Source organism: Panthera pardus, unplaced genomic scaffold (genome assembly GCF_024362965.1).
Source record: "Panthera pardus isolate Hobbes unplaced genomic scaffold, ASM2436296v1 HiC_scaffold_12, whole genome shotgun sequence".
In the NCBI taxonomy this organism is placed as follows: domain Eukaryota; kingdom Metazoa; phylum Chordata; class Mammalia; order Carnivora; family Felidae; genus Panthera; species Panthera pardus.
In genome coordinates, this window is record NW_026526677.1 from 52,976,807 (window position 1) to 52,985,296 (window position 8,490).

The 8,490-nt window shown below is 38.8% G+C and overlaps 1 pseudogene; it reads right to left on the bottom strand.

Moving 5' to 3' along the window:
- Positions 1-357: 357 nt before the first annotated feature.
- Positions 358-1,231, bottom strand: LOC109261364 (olfactory receptor 52N1-like; annotated as a pseudogene).
- Positions 1,232-8,490: the final 7,259 nt, after the last annotated feature.

Here is an 8,490-nt window from a genome sequence, read left to right on the forward strand (position 1 = left end):
TCTCGCTCTCTGAGGAGATCTGTTGACTTATAACCTTCCAGGTGTTAAGTCCTGCTTGCTGTCAGAACACACTCCGTCTGGCCCCTCTATTTTTGCAAGCCAGACTCGGGGGCTCCACTTTGCCAGCGGGCTGCCCCTCCGCCCCAGGTTCCTCCTGCCAGGCCATGTAGCGTGCACTGCCCCTCCACCCTTCCTACCCTTTTCTGTGGACCTCTTGTCTACTCTTGGCTCCAGAGAATCTGTTCTGCTAGTCTTCTGGTGGTTTTCTGGGTTATTTAGGCAGGTGTGGGTGGTATCTAAGTGACCCGCAGCACACGGTGAGCCCAGCGTCCTCCTATGCCGCCATCTTCCAGCTTCTTGTATTTTTTTAGTCTTTATCCCCTAGATAATAGGATTCAGGGTGGGCAGCAGGAGCAGGCATGAGTTAGCCTATAAATGTGAACGCTGTGGGGGATTGTATAACTGCAAGAACAGTGGGTGAAAAAGGTGAAGAAGGGTCAGACATAGGTGATGTCCTATGTGGACAGATGTGGACAGTTCAGGTGCTGAAGGCCTTCAGACTTGGCTAAGAAGAAACTGACCACTGCCTGGAGGATCATTGTCTAGGAGACTGTGATGCACAGGATGTTGAAGCCCCCAATCAGAAGGGCAACCATCAGACCATAGATTGCATTGACCTTGATATTGCCACAGGACAACTTGGCCATAGTCATGTGGTCAAAGTAGGTATAGGAAATTATACTGCCCTTACAATATAATAGGCATTTGGTGAGTAACGTAAAGGGAATGATGAGTATCACACCTCAAAAAAAAGGTGGGAAACCCAGCCTTGGCAATCATAGAATTGGTGATGATAGTGGCATAGCACAGAGGATAACAGATGACCACATAGTGGTTCAGGGCCATGAATATGAGCACCCCAGATTCCATCCCTGTGAAGGTATGGAGAAAGCACATCTGGGTCAGGTGAGCATTGAAGCTAATATCTTTTAGATCAAACCAGAAGATACATAGCATTTTGGGTACAGAACTAGTACACTGAACAATGTCAATGAAGAAGAATAAGGCCAAGAAATACATGGGCCAGTGTAGGGACTCCTCCAGATGAATGAGATAGAGGAGCCCAAAATTCCCCAGTGCAGTAACAAGGCACATGTGCACTTTATAGGCCAGGCAATCCATTCAATAGGAATGATGCTAGTGTCAGTGTAGTAAAGTTGTAATCATCCATGGCGACCAGTTAAAGGGTATGTTACATTCTTCAGCTTTGACGTTAACTTTGATGTCTCTCTGAAAAGGAACAGTTTAGGCAAATGTGTATTGATTGCTTACAATGCATTAATTAGTATTATAAAATTTTTTGCATAAATCATCTCAATTATCTTAATTACCTCATGAGAGATATTTATTATATTAAATAAGGGTAATTATTATGGTATTGTAGATGAGTAACTGATATTAGTGTAGTATCATTGACTATAAATCTTGAATCCAGGATTCTTGGCTCTTTACCCTGAAGATAATCTATCTACTGATAGGTAGATAGATAAATAGATGCTTGATTGATTGATTGATTGATAGATAAATAGATAGATGGATAATAGATAAAAATTTTTTCTATACTAAATCTCTTAAGCTCTCGTATTCTGTTCCTAATTAAGCATTATTACATTCTTAGACCAATGAGAATGTATCAAATAGTGAACATTAGGATGGTTGGAAGTCTTTTTATTAGTGAACTTCCAAGTGAGTTATAAGGATTTTTCTATTTCTGTGTATGGATATGGGTAAGGAAATCTGTTTATCATCATGGGTACTAACTATTCTTCAGGTTATGAAATAGGAGATATCAAAGCACAGTAATATTCTTTTATTATTATTATTTTAGAGAGAGAGAGTGCAAGCAGGGAAGAGGGGCAGAGGGTGAGAGAGAGAGAGAGAGAGAGAAGGAGAGAATCTCAAGCAGATTCCATGCTCAGCACAGAGCCTGACACAGGGCTCAATTCCATGGCCTTGGGATCATGACCTGAGCCAAAATCAAGAGTCGGATGCCCAACTGACTAGGCCACCCAGGCACCATATATTCTTGGTTATTCTCCCTATAACGTAGATAATTTTATCAGTAGTGAATAATGAAACTGAACTCATTAATTAAGGAGACTTATTAATGTTTTTACATGGCTAATACATGGAACTAACCCATCAGAACAAATTTACTGGCACCACATCAGGTGCTCTCAAATCACTACAGCCACATTGCTCCTTCAGGATGTTATTTGTTTCCTTACCTTTCTCTTCAGCTTCATGTTGGGCTCTCAGTCTTGTTAAAAAACCTGAATGTGATTGAGCGCTTTAGATCTGCCTAAGACTTATTACTGTGTAGCAACATGTTGCTCACTATACCTTTGAATGAATTGAAAATTTTAACACTCTTGTTTTCAGTCCCCAGTCCTTCTCTGTCTGCATCTATATTTCTTTCTTTCTTTCTTTCTTTCTTTCTTTCTTTCTTTCTTTCTTTCTTTCTTTCTCTTTCTTTCGATGGTGTAACAATGTATGACATTGAAGAAAGCATCTCCAACTGGAAAATTTGTTTCATAGATATCATATATTTATTTGTGCACCACTAGTGTAAAGAAAGAATACTGACCTAGGAATCCAATGACACTGATGAATATGCCTTCCAGAAATTGCTCATCAGTTTTCTCCTTCCTCTGTCTTCCTCATGCCACCTCAATTAGTCACACTGATTTTTGTGTCTCACGCTACACTGCCTCCTAGAATCTCGAGTAAAGTACCAAGGATACTGGCCATATATTTTTCTGTTATAACCTCAGAAGTGTTCTATTTCTCCCATCAGCTACCAACAGTATAAAACTCAAGGTAGAAGTAGAGTAGGGGATTTTATCTTAGAATGATTCATGGAGAAACTAATCAAATAGCCACCTGTTTCCTTTTTTTAAGGCCCTGCTATGTTTCCAACAGTTTTCTCCCTTGTTTTCTCAGTCTACCCAGGAAATTACTTACCAGTTCCCAGCTTCTCTCTCCAAAAAGAACTCTAATTCCCCAACCCATGTATGATGGCCACATGCATCTGTTTTTATCCTCCACAGGGCCAAGGCCTCTATTCTTGTTCTTCAAAGGAAAATCCTTAGGGCCAATAACATTTCTGTATTTCAGACTCTGAGTTTTAACTCTAAGGACCTCAACTCCCCCTGATTACACCATTTCCACACAGGAATCCAGGTTATAGGACTCTATGGAATTCCTGGAGATTGTGTAATCTTCAATTCAGTGAAAGTCAATGAGTTCTAGGTTTCAGAACACTGACTTTGTGTAAAAGCCATAATGCATGAATGCTAGCATCACTGGGTAAAGATAGCTTGATATGTAGAGAGGTGGCTGGTTAGTCTTAGGTGTAACAAAATGTTACTTATTTTTAAAATTCATATCTCTACGCAGGGGAAATGAGTTATAATAGGGAACTAAAATCCTAAATCTTGTCACAGCAAAATCACACTTTGTGACCCTGAAGAACATGAATACACATGACAAAGTTTGGGAAATGTATGTACTTTAATCATGGTATGACAGAATTAACATCCTCACCCATACTTAAAATGGGTAGTGACTAATATCACTGTGTTAGGTAGGAGTGACAAGGCATAGCACTTGTTTTTAAATTTTTTTTTTAACGTTTATTTATTTTTGAGACAGAGAGAGACAGAGCATGGACGGGGGAGGGTCAGAGAGAGGGAGACACAGAATCTGAAACAGGCTCCAGGCTCTGAGCTGTCAGCACAGAGCCCGATGCGGGGCTCGAACTCACAGACTGCGAGATCATGACCTGAGCTGAAGTTGGCCGCTTAACTGACTGAGCCAACCAGGCGCCCCAGCATAGCACTTTTTATATATGGTTATAATTATTCTACTATGAACAATATGTATTCTTAATATTTCAATTGAGAGATATAAAGTGCTGCCATAATCAGTAATTTCCCCTCCCACATATATTTTCTCTTCCATTATAGAACCCCAAACTTCTCACTACCTTCCTCCACCTACAAGTAGAAGTGAGATGAGGAACAGACGGACTTTAAAAACAGCTGTACCTAAAAAAAGTTTTGCAATATATGTAGAGTGCAGGGATTTGCTGATTTCTGAGAATATGAAAACTTTTTATGAAAATGGGGCAAGGAGTTAAGTATAAAGAAATATAACATCTGACCTTCATTTGGAAATGATTGATCTCTCTAGGGCAGGAAAAATTTTCCCTTAACCCCTCTTTGTTCTTTGATTGGTCTAATAATTAAATTAACATGGAACAGATTAAGAGGAGAAAAATAAATTTAATTTCCTAAGTATGGGGGGTTCCATATAAATGAGACCCACTGATAAGCAATTGAGGCTTACATCCAGTCCTGAGGTAAGAAGAAGCAGGTATGGGTTTGGGACTTCAAAGGAGATGAAGACAATTCACAGGAGATGAGAAGAGTCAATGTTTGGTAAACAAAAGTTTGCCATGCCATGCAAAATCTTCCCTGTGTAAAAAAAGTTGTCTTTGGCAATAGCTCTCTTTCTGGTGCTGGTCCCCTATCTAAACTCTTTTAGGCAGTTAAGGGGAGGCCAAAAGCTCTTCTTAAGTCTGTTAGGTCTTGATTGTCTTCAGGACCATAACAGGCCTGTGAAAGAGGCACTCCTGGGGTCCCCTGTCCAGAACCCATCATCTCCAATATAATAAAATGCAAAAGGCAAATGTCAAGATGAAAGTCTGATAGGATTCTACAAGTGCCTTCTAAGAGATGAATGTGCTCAATTAAAATTGTATGCTGAAGAATTAATATCAGTATTTGAGAGTTCTTATCTTCATGAAAAGGAATTTTTTAAAGTTTTTATTTAAATTCCAGTTAGTTAATATACAGTGTAGTATTAGTTTCAGGTATACAATTTAGTGATTCAATACTTACATAATCATTAATCTCCATCACGTGTTTAACCCATCTTCCTACCAACCTTCCTTCTGGTAACCATCAATTTGTTCTCCATAGTTAAGAGTCTGTTTCTTGGTTTTCCCCTCTCTTTTTTTCACCCTATGATTATTTTATAGATCAGTATTAACATATGAACATTTGCAATCAATTCTGATGGTAGAGAACAGTAACTTTGAATCCCACTTATACTTAAGTGAAATGTTATCACAGACAAAAAAGGATTCTCTTCTTACTAGTAGACCTGTGTGACCAACAAAAGGTACTAAATAATTATTATTATGTTTTTAATTTTTGTCAATAAAAATACAGAAATTTGTTTTCTTTTTTGTATAATTATATAATATCCTTAGTTTTGCCTCTTGGCTTGCAAAATTTAAAACATTTATTATTTTGGCATTGAGCAACACCCAGTTTGGAGAACTATGTAGAAAAAAAGTTTCCTTCTAATTTCGAAAGCTTTATTCTTCATTTTCTCTCTCCAGATGTCAATCTAGTATCAGCTTTAATTTTGTCCTTTCAAAAATAATCTATACTTATTTCTTTATTTTTTTTACTGCTTTATACTTTTGAACTTTATTTATGTGTGAAATCTTTTTAAATAGTCTTCAGTTAATAGTTATCTATGTTATGTCCAGTCTTTACTAATAAAAAACTCAGGCAATGAGTAAAAATTTATCCAAATTGAAGAAGGAAAGGTCTTGGCTATTAGAGAGAAAAATGAAAAGTCCCTGAGCTCAAAGCCTTACCATAAGAAAGAAGTAAGCCTGTAGTAAACAGTGTACATGGGGAAGACTGTTTTATTCAGTAATATATCTTGCTTCCTGTAACAGTATCTGGCATCCAGCAGGTACTCAACATGTATTTGTGGGGTGGATGAACAAACGAATGAATGAATAAATGAATGAATGGGTGAATAAATTCAAGTTCACAAAATATGTATAGACTTAATCAATCATAAAGTAAGAGAAGCTTGAAAATAAAAAGAAGATAAAGAGTTAGAATGTGGGGCACCTGGATGGCTCAGTCAGTTAAATGACTGACTCTTGGTTTCAGCTCTGGTCATGATCTCACGGTTTTGTGAGTTCGAGCCCCACATCAGGCTCCACACTAGTAGTGCAGAGCCTGCTTGGGATTGTCTCTCTCTCTCTTTCTCTGTCCCCCTCCACGCCTTGTGTTGTCTCTGTCTCCCTCAAAACATATTAATAAACTTAAAAAAAAACAAGAAAAAAAGTTAGAATGCATCATTGCATAATTGGTGAGGGAGATAAAATGGGCACTTAGGAAATCTTGAGAAATATATTCATACTTATTTGGTACTCTATTAGAAGACCTTAGGAGCTCTCTTACTCTTATTGTTTCTTCAGTCATAGAATTTTAGTATGAGTTTAGTCTGAGTTTGACTTATAATCTAATACATCCTCCATTTTCAGTATAGCAAGACTGCTATGTACACATTTCTATGAAACTCTGTCTTTGTGATAAGTATTCAAACCCAATGTCTTTTAAGAGGTTAATTCTAATGAGGTGTAATTTAAGCTAACAGTAAGTATCTGTGGAGAAAAAAGGGAGGAAAGTAGTAATGAAGAGTGGTAGTTCTTTGGCTCAGACAGGCCGTGGTGGGTGCAGATGGATTGAACATCTATGCTTTCAGCGTTAGGGACTTTCTAGATTCTAGGATTCTAGGCTTCATGTGATCATTACCTTCTGTTAACCTGAAAATAAAGAGCCATAATGAGAGGCAAATGAGCAATTACTTGGGATCAAAGGTTTGCAATTCAGGGAGAATAGATTCAGGTAGAAACCCAAATAGCGTCTCACTAATAGGGCAAAAGAAAGGAATTTTTATAAGGAAAAGAAAGGGGCAATTACAGGAGGTAAAGAAAAAGGAAACAAGTTGCCATGAGTGTTTTAACAGGGTAAACTACTCTGGGCTATACATTGACAGACTGCTGGTTTTACCTTCAGAAAGTCCACAACTGTTACTGTTGTGATCAGGATGTATGTTCTCTCGCTGACTTCTCAAGCACTTGCTTAAAACAATTGCCATTTTGCCCAGTCCAGAGGTTTTGGCCCAATGCAAACCAAGGCAGGTAAGGTACTTTCTGTGCAGTACCTGCTCTGGCTTTTTTTTTTTTTTTAAGTTTATTTATTTATTCTGAGAGAAAGAGAGAGAGAGAGAAAGGGAGGGAGAGCAAGCATGAATGGGGTAGGGGCAGAGAGGGGGGAGAGAGAATCCCAAGTAGGCTCTGCACTGTCAGAGCAGAGCCTGATGGCTCAAACTCATGAACTGTGAAATCATGACCTGGGCTGAAACCAAGAGTCGGATGCTTAACTGACTGAAACACCCAGGCTCCCCTTGGGTTTTATTTTAAAATGACTCTGGTCGCGCCATTTACTCTTAGAAGGCAGTTTGAAGGGAAGTTGCAGCACAGGTATAAATGACCTATGGAGATTTCAAACAGACAGACTCAAAAGGAGAGAGTCTGGCAGCAGTGTGTTCCTGAGAGATGCCATGGGCCATGGCTAAGGCAGGTGCTATTGTTCATGGAAGTCCCTAAACTCAGGTAGCCAAGAGCTAAATCTCTAACCTTCAAACTCTCATTGGAATAAGTTGAAGCTTTTGAGGCAAAAATGGAAGAATTCTGCCTCTGTAGCAAAAGTACAATGAGAGGTGTCATTTAAATTTCCTCCATGAAAGGCATAATTTTTAGAAGCTACTCTAGTTACATATGCAATTGCCCTCCATCCTGTTCCCCACCAATAACTAGGAATTAAACTCATAATGAAACTTCTACTTTGTTAAATGAGATAACAACATTTTTGAAAGTTTATTTATTTATTTTGAGAGAGACAAAGACAGTGCTAGCAGGAGAGGGGCAGAGAGAGAGAATCCCCAGCAGGCTCCACGCTGCCCACACAGAGCCAGATGCAGGGCTCGAACTCACAAAACTGTGAGATCATGACCTGAGCCAAAACCAAGAGTTGGGCGCTCACCTGACTGAGCTACCCAGGTGCCCCACTACTCCATTTGTTTAAAAAGCCATCTTCCCCAATGTTTAAAGCAGAAGCACTGCTAAGCAAGATATTTTCTAATTCTTTCCCACTGCCACCCTATCTGTAGGGTCTCATTTTACTTGTAAGGCTGAGCAGCTTCAAAATACATGAAATGCTCTAGCCTCACTTTATTACACCACAAACTTGGGCAGCAGGACAAATTACCAGGAAGAGAAAGAGATCAAAATGATCTTGTCCACTATACCTCCCACTAAAGGCTACTTTTTTCCCAGTCTGATGTCTGAATTCTGCCTCCTATTTTTCTTTTACTTTTCATTCAATCTGTTCTTCCTAAGAAAATGGTAGAAAATATCCTCAACATGACAAACAATTGAAACTGAGGAGTGATTGCTGTAAGAGTGATTTTGTCCAAAGTTTCCTGGCAGGCTAATAGACTGGACTGGCTTATTGTATTCCGTGGAATCCAAAAGAAAGTTTACACAACTGT